Source organism: Rhinopithecus bieti, unplaced genomic scaffold (assembly GCF_001698545.2).
Source record: "Rhinopithecus bieti isolate Rb0 unplaced genomic scaffold, ASM169854v2 scaffold_4553, whole genome shotgun sequence".
NCBI lineage: Eukaryota > Metazoa > Chordata > Mammalia > Primates > Cercopithecidae > Rhinopithecus > Rhinopithecus bieti.
The window spans coordinates 4,962,377-4,972,437 of NW_016804694.1; the positions used below are offsets into that span (position 1 = coordinate 4,962,377).

Genomic DNA, 10,061 nt, shown 5'->3' on the forward strand with positions numbered 1-10,061 from the left:
TGGAGCTTTTGCCAAAAAGGTCAGATACAAATAAAACTTCATGAGGCAAGTTATACAAAGTGATCTCTGATTAAATGCAAATAGGCTAGAAATGCAAGTCATTAAAAAAATCATCCTATACTTGGAAATTAAGAGTCCCACTTACAAAGTAATCCATAGGTCAAAAAGAAACTCAGTGAAAGAATGTTTTAGAGTGAGGTATTGCTTCTGTTTAGAAAGTAGAAAGTAGAAAGTCTGTAGAATGAAGAGAACATTCCTCCCTTAAGGGCCAGGTAATCCACACAATTCTATCTTTTGAGTCCTCAGAACTGAGGTTGCAAGGCAACCAAGTGAATTAAGTTCTGAAGAATTCTAACCCCTCTGAGAAGACAGACACAGCACGGTATTACCTTTGGCAGAACACAGGAGGAAGAGAGGCAGCAACAGAGGTAGCTAAGTAGTAGTCAGGGAAGATGTGACGGAATTCTTAAAGGTAGCCTGTGGCTAAAGTTTGGAATAATTGGGGGCTCAAAAAATGAAGAGTTTGCACTCAAGCTCTTTGCCAACAGCCCCCACTGGCTGCGCATGAAGACGACAGGCAGACACCAGAGTGCCTTGCAGGATAGGACTAGCTGCTGGCGGGCCAGGCCGACTTCTCCATTCCATGGATTCTTAAAAACAGCAAGAGTCTTATACCACTGGAAGATGGGTGGAAAACTCCACCAAGGACTGAAAAAGTCCCAGACAGCTCCTGGAGAAGGGAGAGAAGTAGAATGCATTTGCACTTGTAAGGAGTAAAGTTTGTTCTCTCTTCCATTGCCTCTGAAGGTAAAATCCTCAGCTTCTGGTGGGGAGAAGAAGAGCAGGGAACCCCTAGTCTTCCCACTTCCTCCACCAACAGGTGTGCTGCTACTGCTGGGGACAGGGGCAAGATATGTTTGATGTTAAGGCCACATGGAGTGCAGCTGCCATGAGGACGGTGGGCAGAATTGTTCAGGAAATGCCACCTCAGAGGCCCTGACACAGGGGCAGCCTGAGAGTAATGCTGGACGAGAGAACAGGAGCCGTCTGCTCCCAACCATAACCCCAGCACTGGTAACTAGCATAACAGTCTACTGCTACAGAGGGAAAGAGTGTGGAGAGACCTTCCTGCATAGGCATGGAGGGCCAGCTGAAGATGAATGGGAACACTGAAGGGGAAAACCCCACTGGCACCATAGGCACAAGATATAAAGCAGACCCATGGGAAAAAACTGGAATCTATGAAAGTACCAGCAGCATCAAACATCCATGAGCCAATTCAGCATCTGACTAGATTGACTCACCACCCCACCCCCTATACATATGGTAGCCCACTTGCAAGTGTAAGTATCTCATTCTATATTGTTCATAATAGGCAGTGTTCAAGTTAACAGAAAGCCTGTTGTAAAGAGATGATAGATCAACTCAGGTATCCCTCAGATGCTGGAATCAGGCAGGGAACTTGAAGTGATTAAAAGTTATAGCAGAAATAGTGGACAACATGCACAGATAGGAATTCAGAAATGAAAACAAAGTTAGAAAAGTGGACGAGCTAGAAGAGATGATAAAAAAATGTCTTCAAGTGTCTCAGAACATTGGACATAGCTGAGAAGCTAATCAGTACACTTGAAGATAGTTCAACAGAAATCCAAACTGAAGAGGAAAAAATAGAGGAGAAAAGCTATAAAACAGGACTTATGAGCTATAGAACAGTATGTACAATAATATCTCATGATTTAGCACTGGAGCCCAAAAAGAAAGAGTAAAGAGGCAAGAGGTATTTGAAGACAGGCAAAGGCAGGGGGTTTTACTTTTTGCTCAGTTTTGCTGTAAGCCAAAACTCCTCTAAAAGATGTTTATGGAAGAAGGAAGAGAGGCTGAAGAACTATGAAAACTAAAACCTCCCTGATCCTATAACCTCAAACACAGACACCCAATCTTATAGATTTAGCATGATCCCAAATTCAAAGTTTTTTCTTAGAAATTAACAAGTTGGCTCTAAAGTTTATGTGAGGAAAATTGTAGAGACAAAACCAGCTAATGCACTGAACAGTGAGGTAGAGGCATGTGCTACCAGATAAAGACTTATGTAGTAATCAATATAACAAGACAGAATGAAGAACCATGGTAGACTCAAACATCAAGTCTGAAATACTTGACCTAGCAGAGCAAGGGGAGGGTAGGAGGGAGGGTAGGAGGGAGGGTAGGAGGGAGGGTAGGAGGGAGGGTGAGGACAGGAATGCTCAAATGAGTCTAGGGCAGGCCACTAATAATATGGGAAAGAAACGAGTATGATTCTGCTTCTCACTATGTACAACATGTGTATCAGCTCCAGATTAAAGATTTAGATGTAGAGTCAACTTATTCTCCTATCTTGTCTATTTTACATTTGGGTGAAGAAAGCCAAAATATTTCCAAAATATGCCTTTGACAAATTGTTTCAGCTAAAGGCAATTAAGACATGGGGAACTTTGTCCTGCTTTTAGGACAAGGTGGCAGGTAGAGATTTACACAGTCAGAAGGTCTATCCTTTCCCCTGTCCCCACCTGAAGATAGGATGGAAGTCTGTTTACTGCAGACATTCCTCATCAGCTCACATTTTGCCAGCAAGATTTGAAAATACACTTTATTCCTTCCCAGTCTTCCTGCCTTTGGGGAGCCTGGCACTGCCTCTCATTGTCTTGCCACTCCTAAAATTTATTGTTCATGAAAGATTTTAATTAGCCAGGACTCTAAGCCACTTTTGAGTCACTTTTCAACTGAGGTTTCTTCTATGTGATATACACTGCGTATGTTAAACTTGCTTCTCGTTAATCTCTCGTTACACACATTTGTCCTAGTCACAAACTTATGAGTGTAAAGAAAAAAATTATGCTTTTTCCCCTTAAGGTGAAAAGTAGAAATATTTTATATAAAAAGCATACATTTAAAGAGTACTTTTATGTATTAAACTTAATTTGTTTCAGAAAGAGGGAAAAATTGTGAACTGGTGGAAAGCATTTGTACCATGTAAATAGTGACTGGTATTTAGATATGAACATCTATAAAGAACAACCCAATACGCAAGTTTTGTGAACAGATTTTACATAACAGAAAACCAGTAAGTGTGAAGGTCGTCATGTGAAAGTTATAGTACCAGGACAAAGTCACTTGTCAGACACAGGAAGACACTTGTCAGACACAGTACCAGGAAGGCACTAGGGAGAGGCAACTCATGCTCACATCTAGGAGAAAGGGCTTTTTAAGAATCACACTGCTAAGAACTCTCCCAGCTTGTCAAGAGAATCTTGACAGAATGGAAAGCTATGCCTACTTTTGATCATTAAGTTTGGCAAACCAGCTTGATGCACCCTTGAGGACACTAAGAATTTGTTTTTTTTTTTTTTTTTAGTAATCTCCAATTTTAGCAGATGGAGGCTCCTGGGCAACACTGGAAGACCTCCTGGAATGTGCCACTGTGAGAGGCCAGGCTACCGAAAGATTGCCAAAGAAGAATCTTTCTACCCACCCCACCCGCCTCCTCCACCTGGGACCACTCTCAAGGGGTTCCAAGGATTTACACTGTGGGTTGGGCTGGGTTGCAGGGTGGGTCTTCCCAGTTTTTACTTAGTCATCTGGGTGAAACTACTCTTCAAATTGGGAACCAAGGTCTTAACTGTTCTCCTAGTTACTGGAACATCACTATCAGTCCTTAATGCCCCAGCCTCAATCAGCTCCTGCCTCTGAGTAGTAAGAATCAAGTGACAATTTAACAAGCCTTTGTCTGCCCTTTTGTCTCATGTCCTTTCCTTCTTGGCCCTTTCAAAAATATCTACCCCTTTTTTTGCTTAGTTCTTCTCAGTCTACTTCCTTGGACATTTTCTAGAAACATTTTTCCCCCCAAAAGGGAGATTTTAGAATTGTGTAATTTTAGAATTACACAAGATGCACTGACTCAACCTTGCAGTCCATCAACTCCAAGTTTCTTCTTTTATTATGTCACTCCTTGTTCAGAAGAGGACCAATAAATGCAACCCCTTCACTGCTGAATCCAATACCTATCTTTTGATGGGCAAAATCATGCACTGATACTGGCATTAACTCAGATTGGTCAAAACCTTTGTATAATATTTGACAATACCCACTAAATTGGATGGAATTATAGAGTATTAAGCCTATTATAGAAGTATGAAAGAAACAAGGCCTCATTCTATATACTAGATTCTTATAATATCACAATTCTACCTATTAAAAAGACCAAACCACCACAGGTAGAGATTTGTTCAGGACCTCTGAGCAATAAGGCATATCATTATGCTAAGGCATCCAGTGGTTCCAAATATCCATACCTTATTACACTCAATATTCATTGGTAGCAGGTTTTCTAGTCAATCTGTAGTGCATTCCTCACTATTCCAGTGGATCAGGCCAGCCAGCATTCCTTTTCTCTTTACCTGAGAAAGCTAGTCACCTGGATAGTAATTACCTGGGGTTTTACTGAAAATCCTATTTTCCTCAAATAGAAAAGGCAGACTTGGAGGATGTAGCTTTTTCCCTAAGGCTCCATTTTACTTCAATATGTAGATGACCTTCTTTGTCCTCTCCCACAGGTATCCTGTGAAAAAAGACGGTATACATCACCCATTAAAGCAGGATGTTCAAGATCAAAGTTTCTAAAGAAAAACTACAGCTAGTAAAGACTCAGATGAAATATTTGGGCCATTTAACTTCAGACAATGGCCTGCTTTTAGACCCAGAACAGACTTAAGGCATTTTGCAATTACCTGAGCCAAAAACCAGACACCAATTTCATGGATTTTTGTGCTTTCTGGTTGCTGTGGTAGTTGGATTCCTAACATTTCACTTCTGATCTCATAAGTTACCAAGACCGACTCCTTTATTTAGGCAGAATCTAAATAACAAGTTCTTAAAGGGGAAATTGATAAATCCTCCAGCTGTAGGTCATAATCAAATATTCTTTGTATATGAAAAGGAAGGAAACACTTTGGGAGTCTTAATCTAAAAGTGTGGAGGCCCACACTGTTCTCTAGGATACGGTAGTCAATTGGATCCTGTTGCCCTACCCTCTCCACCTAAGCAGTCCCTGCTGCAGCCCTGTTAGTTGAGGCAGCAGAGGAGTCATGGGATTCCTCATGCCATGGAAGCTCAACTTCACTCGGCATCTTCCTGCCAGCCAACTTACTTTATAAGCTACTAGTTCACACTATAATACCTTAACCCTGTGACTTCTCCTGCCCTTGCCTTTAGAGGGACCACCACATGACTGCTTAACTCTGACAGACCAGCTTTTAACTCCTCAGGAGGATCTAAAAGAAAGTCCCCAGGACAAGGCTGAGTTGTCCCGGTTAACAGATGGCTCATATTTTAAAGTGACTCTGGTAGGTACTGTGCAGGCTCTGCTGTCACTACTTGAGATTGTGGAAGAACTTTGCCCTTAACCACTTCAGCTCAGCAGGCAGAGCTATTCGTCCTCACTCAAGTCTGTCTCCTTGCTAAGGGAAAAACCTGGTATTTGTATACACAGTAGTATGCCTTGATTTTCTCAGGATTTTGGAATGTCAGAGGCAAAAGGGTTTCCCTCACTTACAATGGAGACCAAATAATTGGCTGCATATACAAGAATTAAATGCAATACAACTTGAGTAGCCTTTAATTCTGTGTTGTGAATGACCTTGAGAACACTTTCAGCCAGAGAATCCATATAGATGGAAAACTGTGCCTACTTCTGATCTGTTCTAGCCATTATCAGAGTTAAGCCATTTGAAGCTATGTTCTGTGGAAGCTAGAGAAAAATCACCTTGCTGATAACACAGCAAAGAATGCTGCCCTTAAAGGTCCTACTGATCAAATCTGCCGGCCCAGCTAGAAAGATTCCCAAAAGATGATCTTAGAATTACTAAGGATGCACAGAATTGAGCACAGGCCAAAATACGAAACTGAATAAAATAATGGCTATTGGTTTGATAAAGAACTCTGGTTTGGACCAAGTGAAAAGCCCATCCTGCTAGACTTCATGAAATTCCTGTTGTTGACATTGTACACAATTTAAGTCATTCAGCTACAGAAAAGGCAAATGGGGTAACATCAATAAAGTGGTCAAAAATGATTAGCCTGCCACACCTCTCCTATAATTCAATCCTGGAAAAGCCAGTGCACATAGCCTCTGGCAGTTTTGACCTCCATGATGGGGCATTTAAGGTTTGGTAGATAATCATCAAGCTATCCTCCTTCACATGGATGTTAGTTTTGATATGTATATTCTCTCATTGGATTGATGCCTTCCCTTGCAGAAGTGCCACCTCCTCCAGCAATGGCTACAGTTCTACTAGAAAAGAATCCCTGAGATCCCTTAACCAGCTCCAGAGCTACCAAGGAACTTTTGTAGAACAGGCCATAAAACAAATATGCACTATCTGGCCAATTGGGCAGCACTTTCATTGTGCTTATCCATACAATCCTCTGGACTAATTGCACCAATAGTGGTCTTAAGATCCAGTTGACAGTTTGTGGAAACCTTATACTTCCCCTGGCCAAAAGCCTCACATATAGTGCTTCTGAGCTTAAGGGCCACTCTCTTTGGGTTACATAAGTTCTCACAATTTTAGTTAATTACTGGATGCCCATGCATCTGGCCCTGAGTTCTTTTGGCCCAAAATTTGGAAGATGAAATGCTTCAATATTGTAATGGTGTAATCAAAGCTATGGATAACAGTTACATTCTGGTAGAACAATCTTTCCATTGAGTGCTCCTGGGAGGCAAAGACCTAAAACATAACCAGGAAATTTTTGGGTACTAGAAAAGACACCCTACAAAGATTCTCTCCAGCCTTGCTGGAAAGGTCCATGTCAGATCCTGTTAATAAAATCCTGTGTTGCTAGGCTTAGAATGATTGACTCCTGGATGCATGTATCTCATCTAAAAACTGACTCCTGAGTACCTCTATTCATATCAATGAATTAAAGCTAAATGTTTCTAGGATTTAAAGCAGATAGTATCTGAGATGACATCCCCTAACCAAGGAGTCCAAACCAGGCCTATATGTCATTTCCTCATTTCTAATTCTGTTTCTCCTTTTCCCTGAAAGGACAATGCTCTTACCTGCATTTCCCAGTCTGTTGCAGTAGGGAGAAGCCTTAGTGATTGCTGGCTCAGTAAAACTTGATACAATTTTTTTTTGACTAATGTCCCAGGTCCAACTACCTGTACAAGTTATAGTCCTGGACCCTTATAGGTTAAACTTTCATCTACCTTCAACTCTTGTCCAATTCCTTACCTACTCAAAAAGGTGGTTTCTTAGTTGAACCTGAGAAATGTGCAATGAGTCAACCCTCTTAAAACATTCCTTGGGTCTTTAACATAGGCAAGAAATTATTGGGACCAATTTTGAGAGGAAGGTCATTAGCAATATGTAGTAATATAACTGACCCCTGGTTTAATTCTACCATGTATAGAAAATTCAGATTGAAGGAATGTCTATGCTCCTATCAGATATACTTAACATTCATAGGTAGGATATTAACATGGGCCTCCCCAGATGTTTAGATATTTGGATAACAGGAGGCCATGTGAGTTGGGATATTTGACTGCTATCAATACATGAGATCTGAAACTGATCACTAGAATAATCACTGGACAAGCCTCTCACTGTAGAGAATAGTTATCTGGTGGGTCATAAGACTATTAGCTTCTTTTGGCAGTTCTTTTGTATCACGGTATGGTGTAGATGCTAACAAGTGACAGATTTGTCTGCTAATCTATTAAAAGCAATATTCATTAGCTTTTCTTGCCCAGGTGGTTTTAGATTAAATTGCTCGATTATCTATTAGCTGAACAAGGTGATGTCTGTGTTATTGCTAATACCGCATGCTGATACCAGGGTAAACTCCACTAGGGAAGCTGAGACTAACATGAAGTGAGAACAAACTACCTGTCTACAAGTCTCATCCAGGTCCCCATGGTCTTTTGTTCTGTTCAGTTGGTTGCCTTTTAAGTCTAGGTTCATGGCTCAAAGCCATTTAAACTGGAATTGTCATATTGCTGTTATTTTTGCTTTGTATTTGCTTTGTATTTAGATTGATAACCTTATAAGCTATGTACCTGTTATCTCTAATGTTTATAGAAATACAACTCCTAAAAAAATATTGGCCCAGTGCCTTAATAGCCAATGCCTATGGTACAAAGTAAAATTTTAAACAATGAAATTCAGACAAAGTAAACCTGAGAGCTTCTGGTCTCCTTGTTTCTTGAATCTGGCTAAAAAAGCCTCACTGACTTCCAGCTGTTTGTCACCTCTAGCATGGGACCAGCCCAACTTGGAAAGGTCCTTCCCAGTGCTGAGGGACACTTACAACCTGACTAAAGCTAGCTTATCAGCAATGCTTTTGGAGAAAGATCTTGATCAAAGGGAGAAATATGAAAGTCTCAGATACAAGTATCAAACTACTTTTATCAGACCCAGAAATAAATAGAACTGGGAAGGAACAAAGGAGAAAGGCTCGGGTTTAATATGTCTGAGATAAGAACCTGTTTCCAAGTGCTTTCTACAAACCCCACAAGAAACCCTTTTGCATCCTTCACACATCTCCTTTGATTAGGTTTATCACTAGACATTCTTTAGGACTGCAATAATTCAAATGAAATGTTTGAGGAACACTTGCATCTCCACTGATAAACTGACAACTCTGGCTCTGAACCTCTGGAACCGGGGACCTCTGTTTCTAAGCAACTTATGTACATCTTTTTGCTAATAAAAGCTTCTCTACCCTTTGCTCACTAAATTCATCGGTGGCTTGCCATTCCATGCCTTCCAGATTGTAATAACCTTGTTTCTCATTCAAGTAAACACAGTCTCTAGTGTTTAGATTGATAGTCAATACCATAATAAAGAAAGAAGTTGAAGGTTACAGAAGCAACAGATTGGCAACAGAGAATATCTGGCTCTATCAGTTTGCCTCCTTGCAGGAAACAAATGGTTCATTCAGATTAGGAGAGTGTGAAGAGGGTTTATTTAAAGAGATTCTTCAGTTGTGTTAGTGTGAAGGGAAAGCACATTGGTAGTATAGTAAGCAAGGGAGAAGCTATTACCTACCCCAAAGGGACAAGGGGAAGGAGCATGTATTAGTCCATTTTCATATTGCTGACAAAGACATACCCAAGACTAGGCAATTTACAAGAGAAAAAGGTTTAATGGACTTACAGTTCCACACGGCTGGGGAGGACTCACAATCATGGCAGAAAGCAAAATGGAACAAGTCACATCTTACATGGATGGCAGCAAGTAAGGAGAGCAAGCTTGTGCAGGGAACTCCCATTTTTAAAACCATCAGATCTCGCAAGATTTATTCACTATTACAAGAACAGCACAGGAAAAACCTGCCCCTATGATTCAATTATCTCCTACCAGATTCCTTCTACACCATGTGGGAATAGTGGGAGTTACAATTCAAGATGAGGTTTGGGTGGGGACACAGCCAAATGATATCAGAGCAGTTACCCTCCTTCAGAGCTTGAGGCAGAAGAGGCTCTGGAAAAAAGGAGCCTAAGGCCAACTTGAGGGTGACTTCTTGGAAGTTATTCGGAAGAGAAACCCCACCCCCCTCCACACCCAAACACCAAGGGGGCCAAAGACTCTTCACTCTACAAAACTCCCTTTCCCTTATGTCACAAAAGTGAAATGCCTCTGGCCATGGGCCAAGACGTCACTCACATAGGGTATAACCAGTTGGAGGCCTCTAATAAGTACCTAGAAGGGTTACCAAATTCCTTTAGATTTAATAAAAACTAAGGTACATTACAATCAGGGCTCTCAGCTGCTTGAGCCCACTCCCACTCTGGAATGTACTTTTGCATCAATGAATTTACGTTCTCTTCTGTTGGTTTGTGTTTGTTCAATTCTTTGTTCAATGTGCCAATAACCTGGATGATTCATAGTCAAGATTCTCCATCTGGTAACAGTCTTAGACCTCTTGGTAGCATTCCCCATTGGAGGAATCAAACCAGAGACAAGAGGGCGGGGCAGCCTGGGTGATGAAGTCTACTCAGGTTAACCTCTGGGAACACA

General features: G+C 41.1%; 1 long non-coding RNA gene across 1 annotated transcript; it reads left to right on the forward strand.

Moving 5' to 3' along the window:
- The first annotated feature begins 376 nt into the window (after positions 1-376).
- LOC108528371 (uncharacterized) lies at positions 377-7,027 on the forward strand. The gene is made up of 3 exons (XR_001885114.1): positions 377-1,343; positions 3,392-3,563; positions 4,590-7,027. It is a non-coding gene; the product is annotated as an uncharacterized LOC108528371 (long non-coding RNA).
- The last annotated feature ends 3,034 nt before the right edge of the window (positions 7,028-10,061 follow it).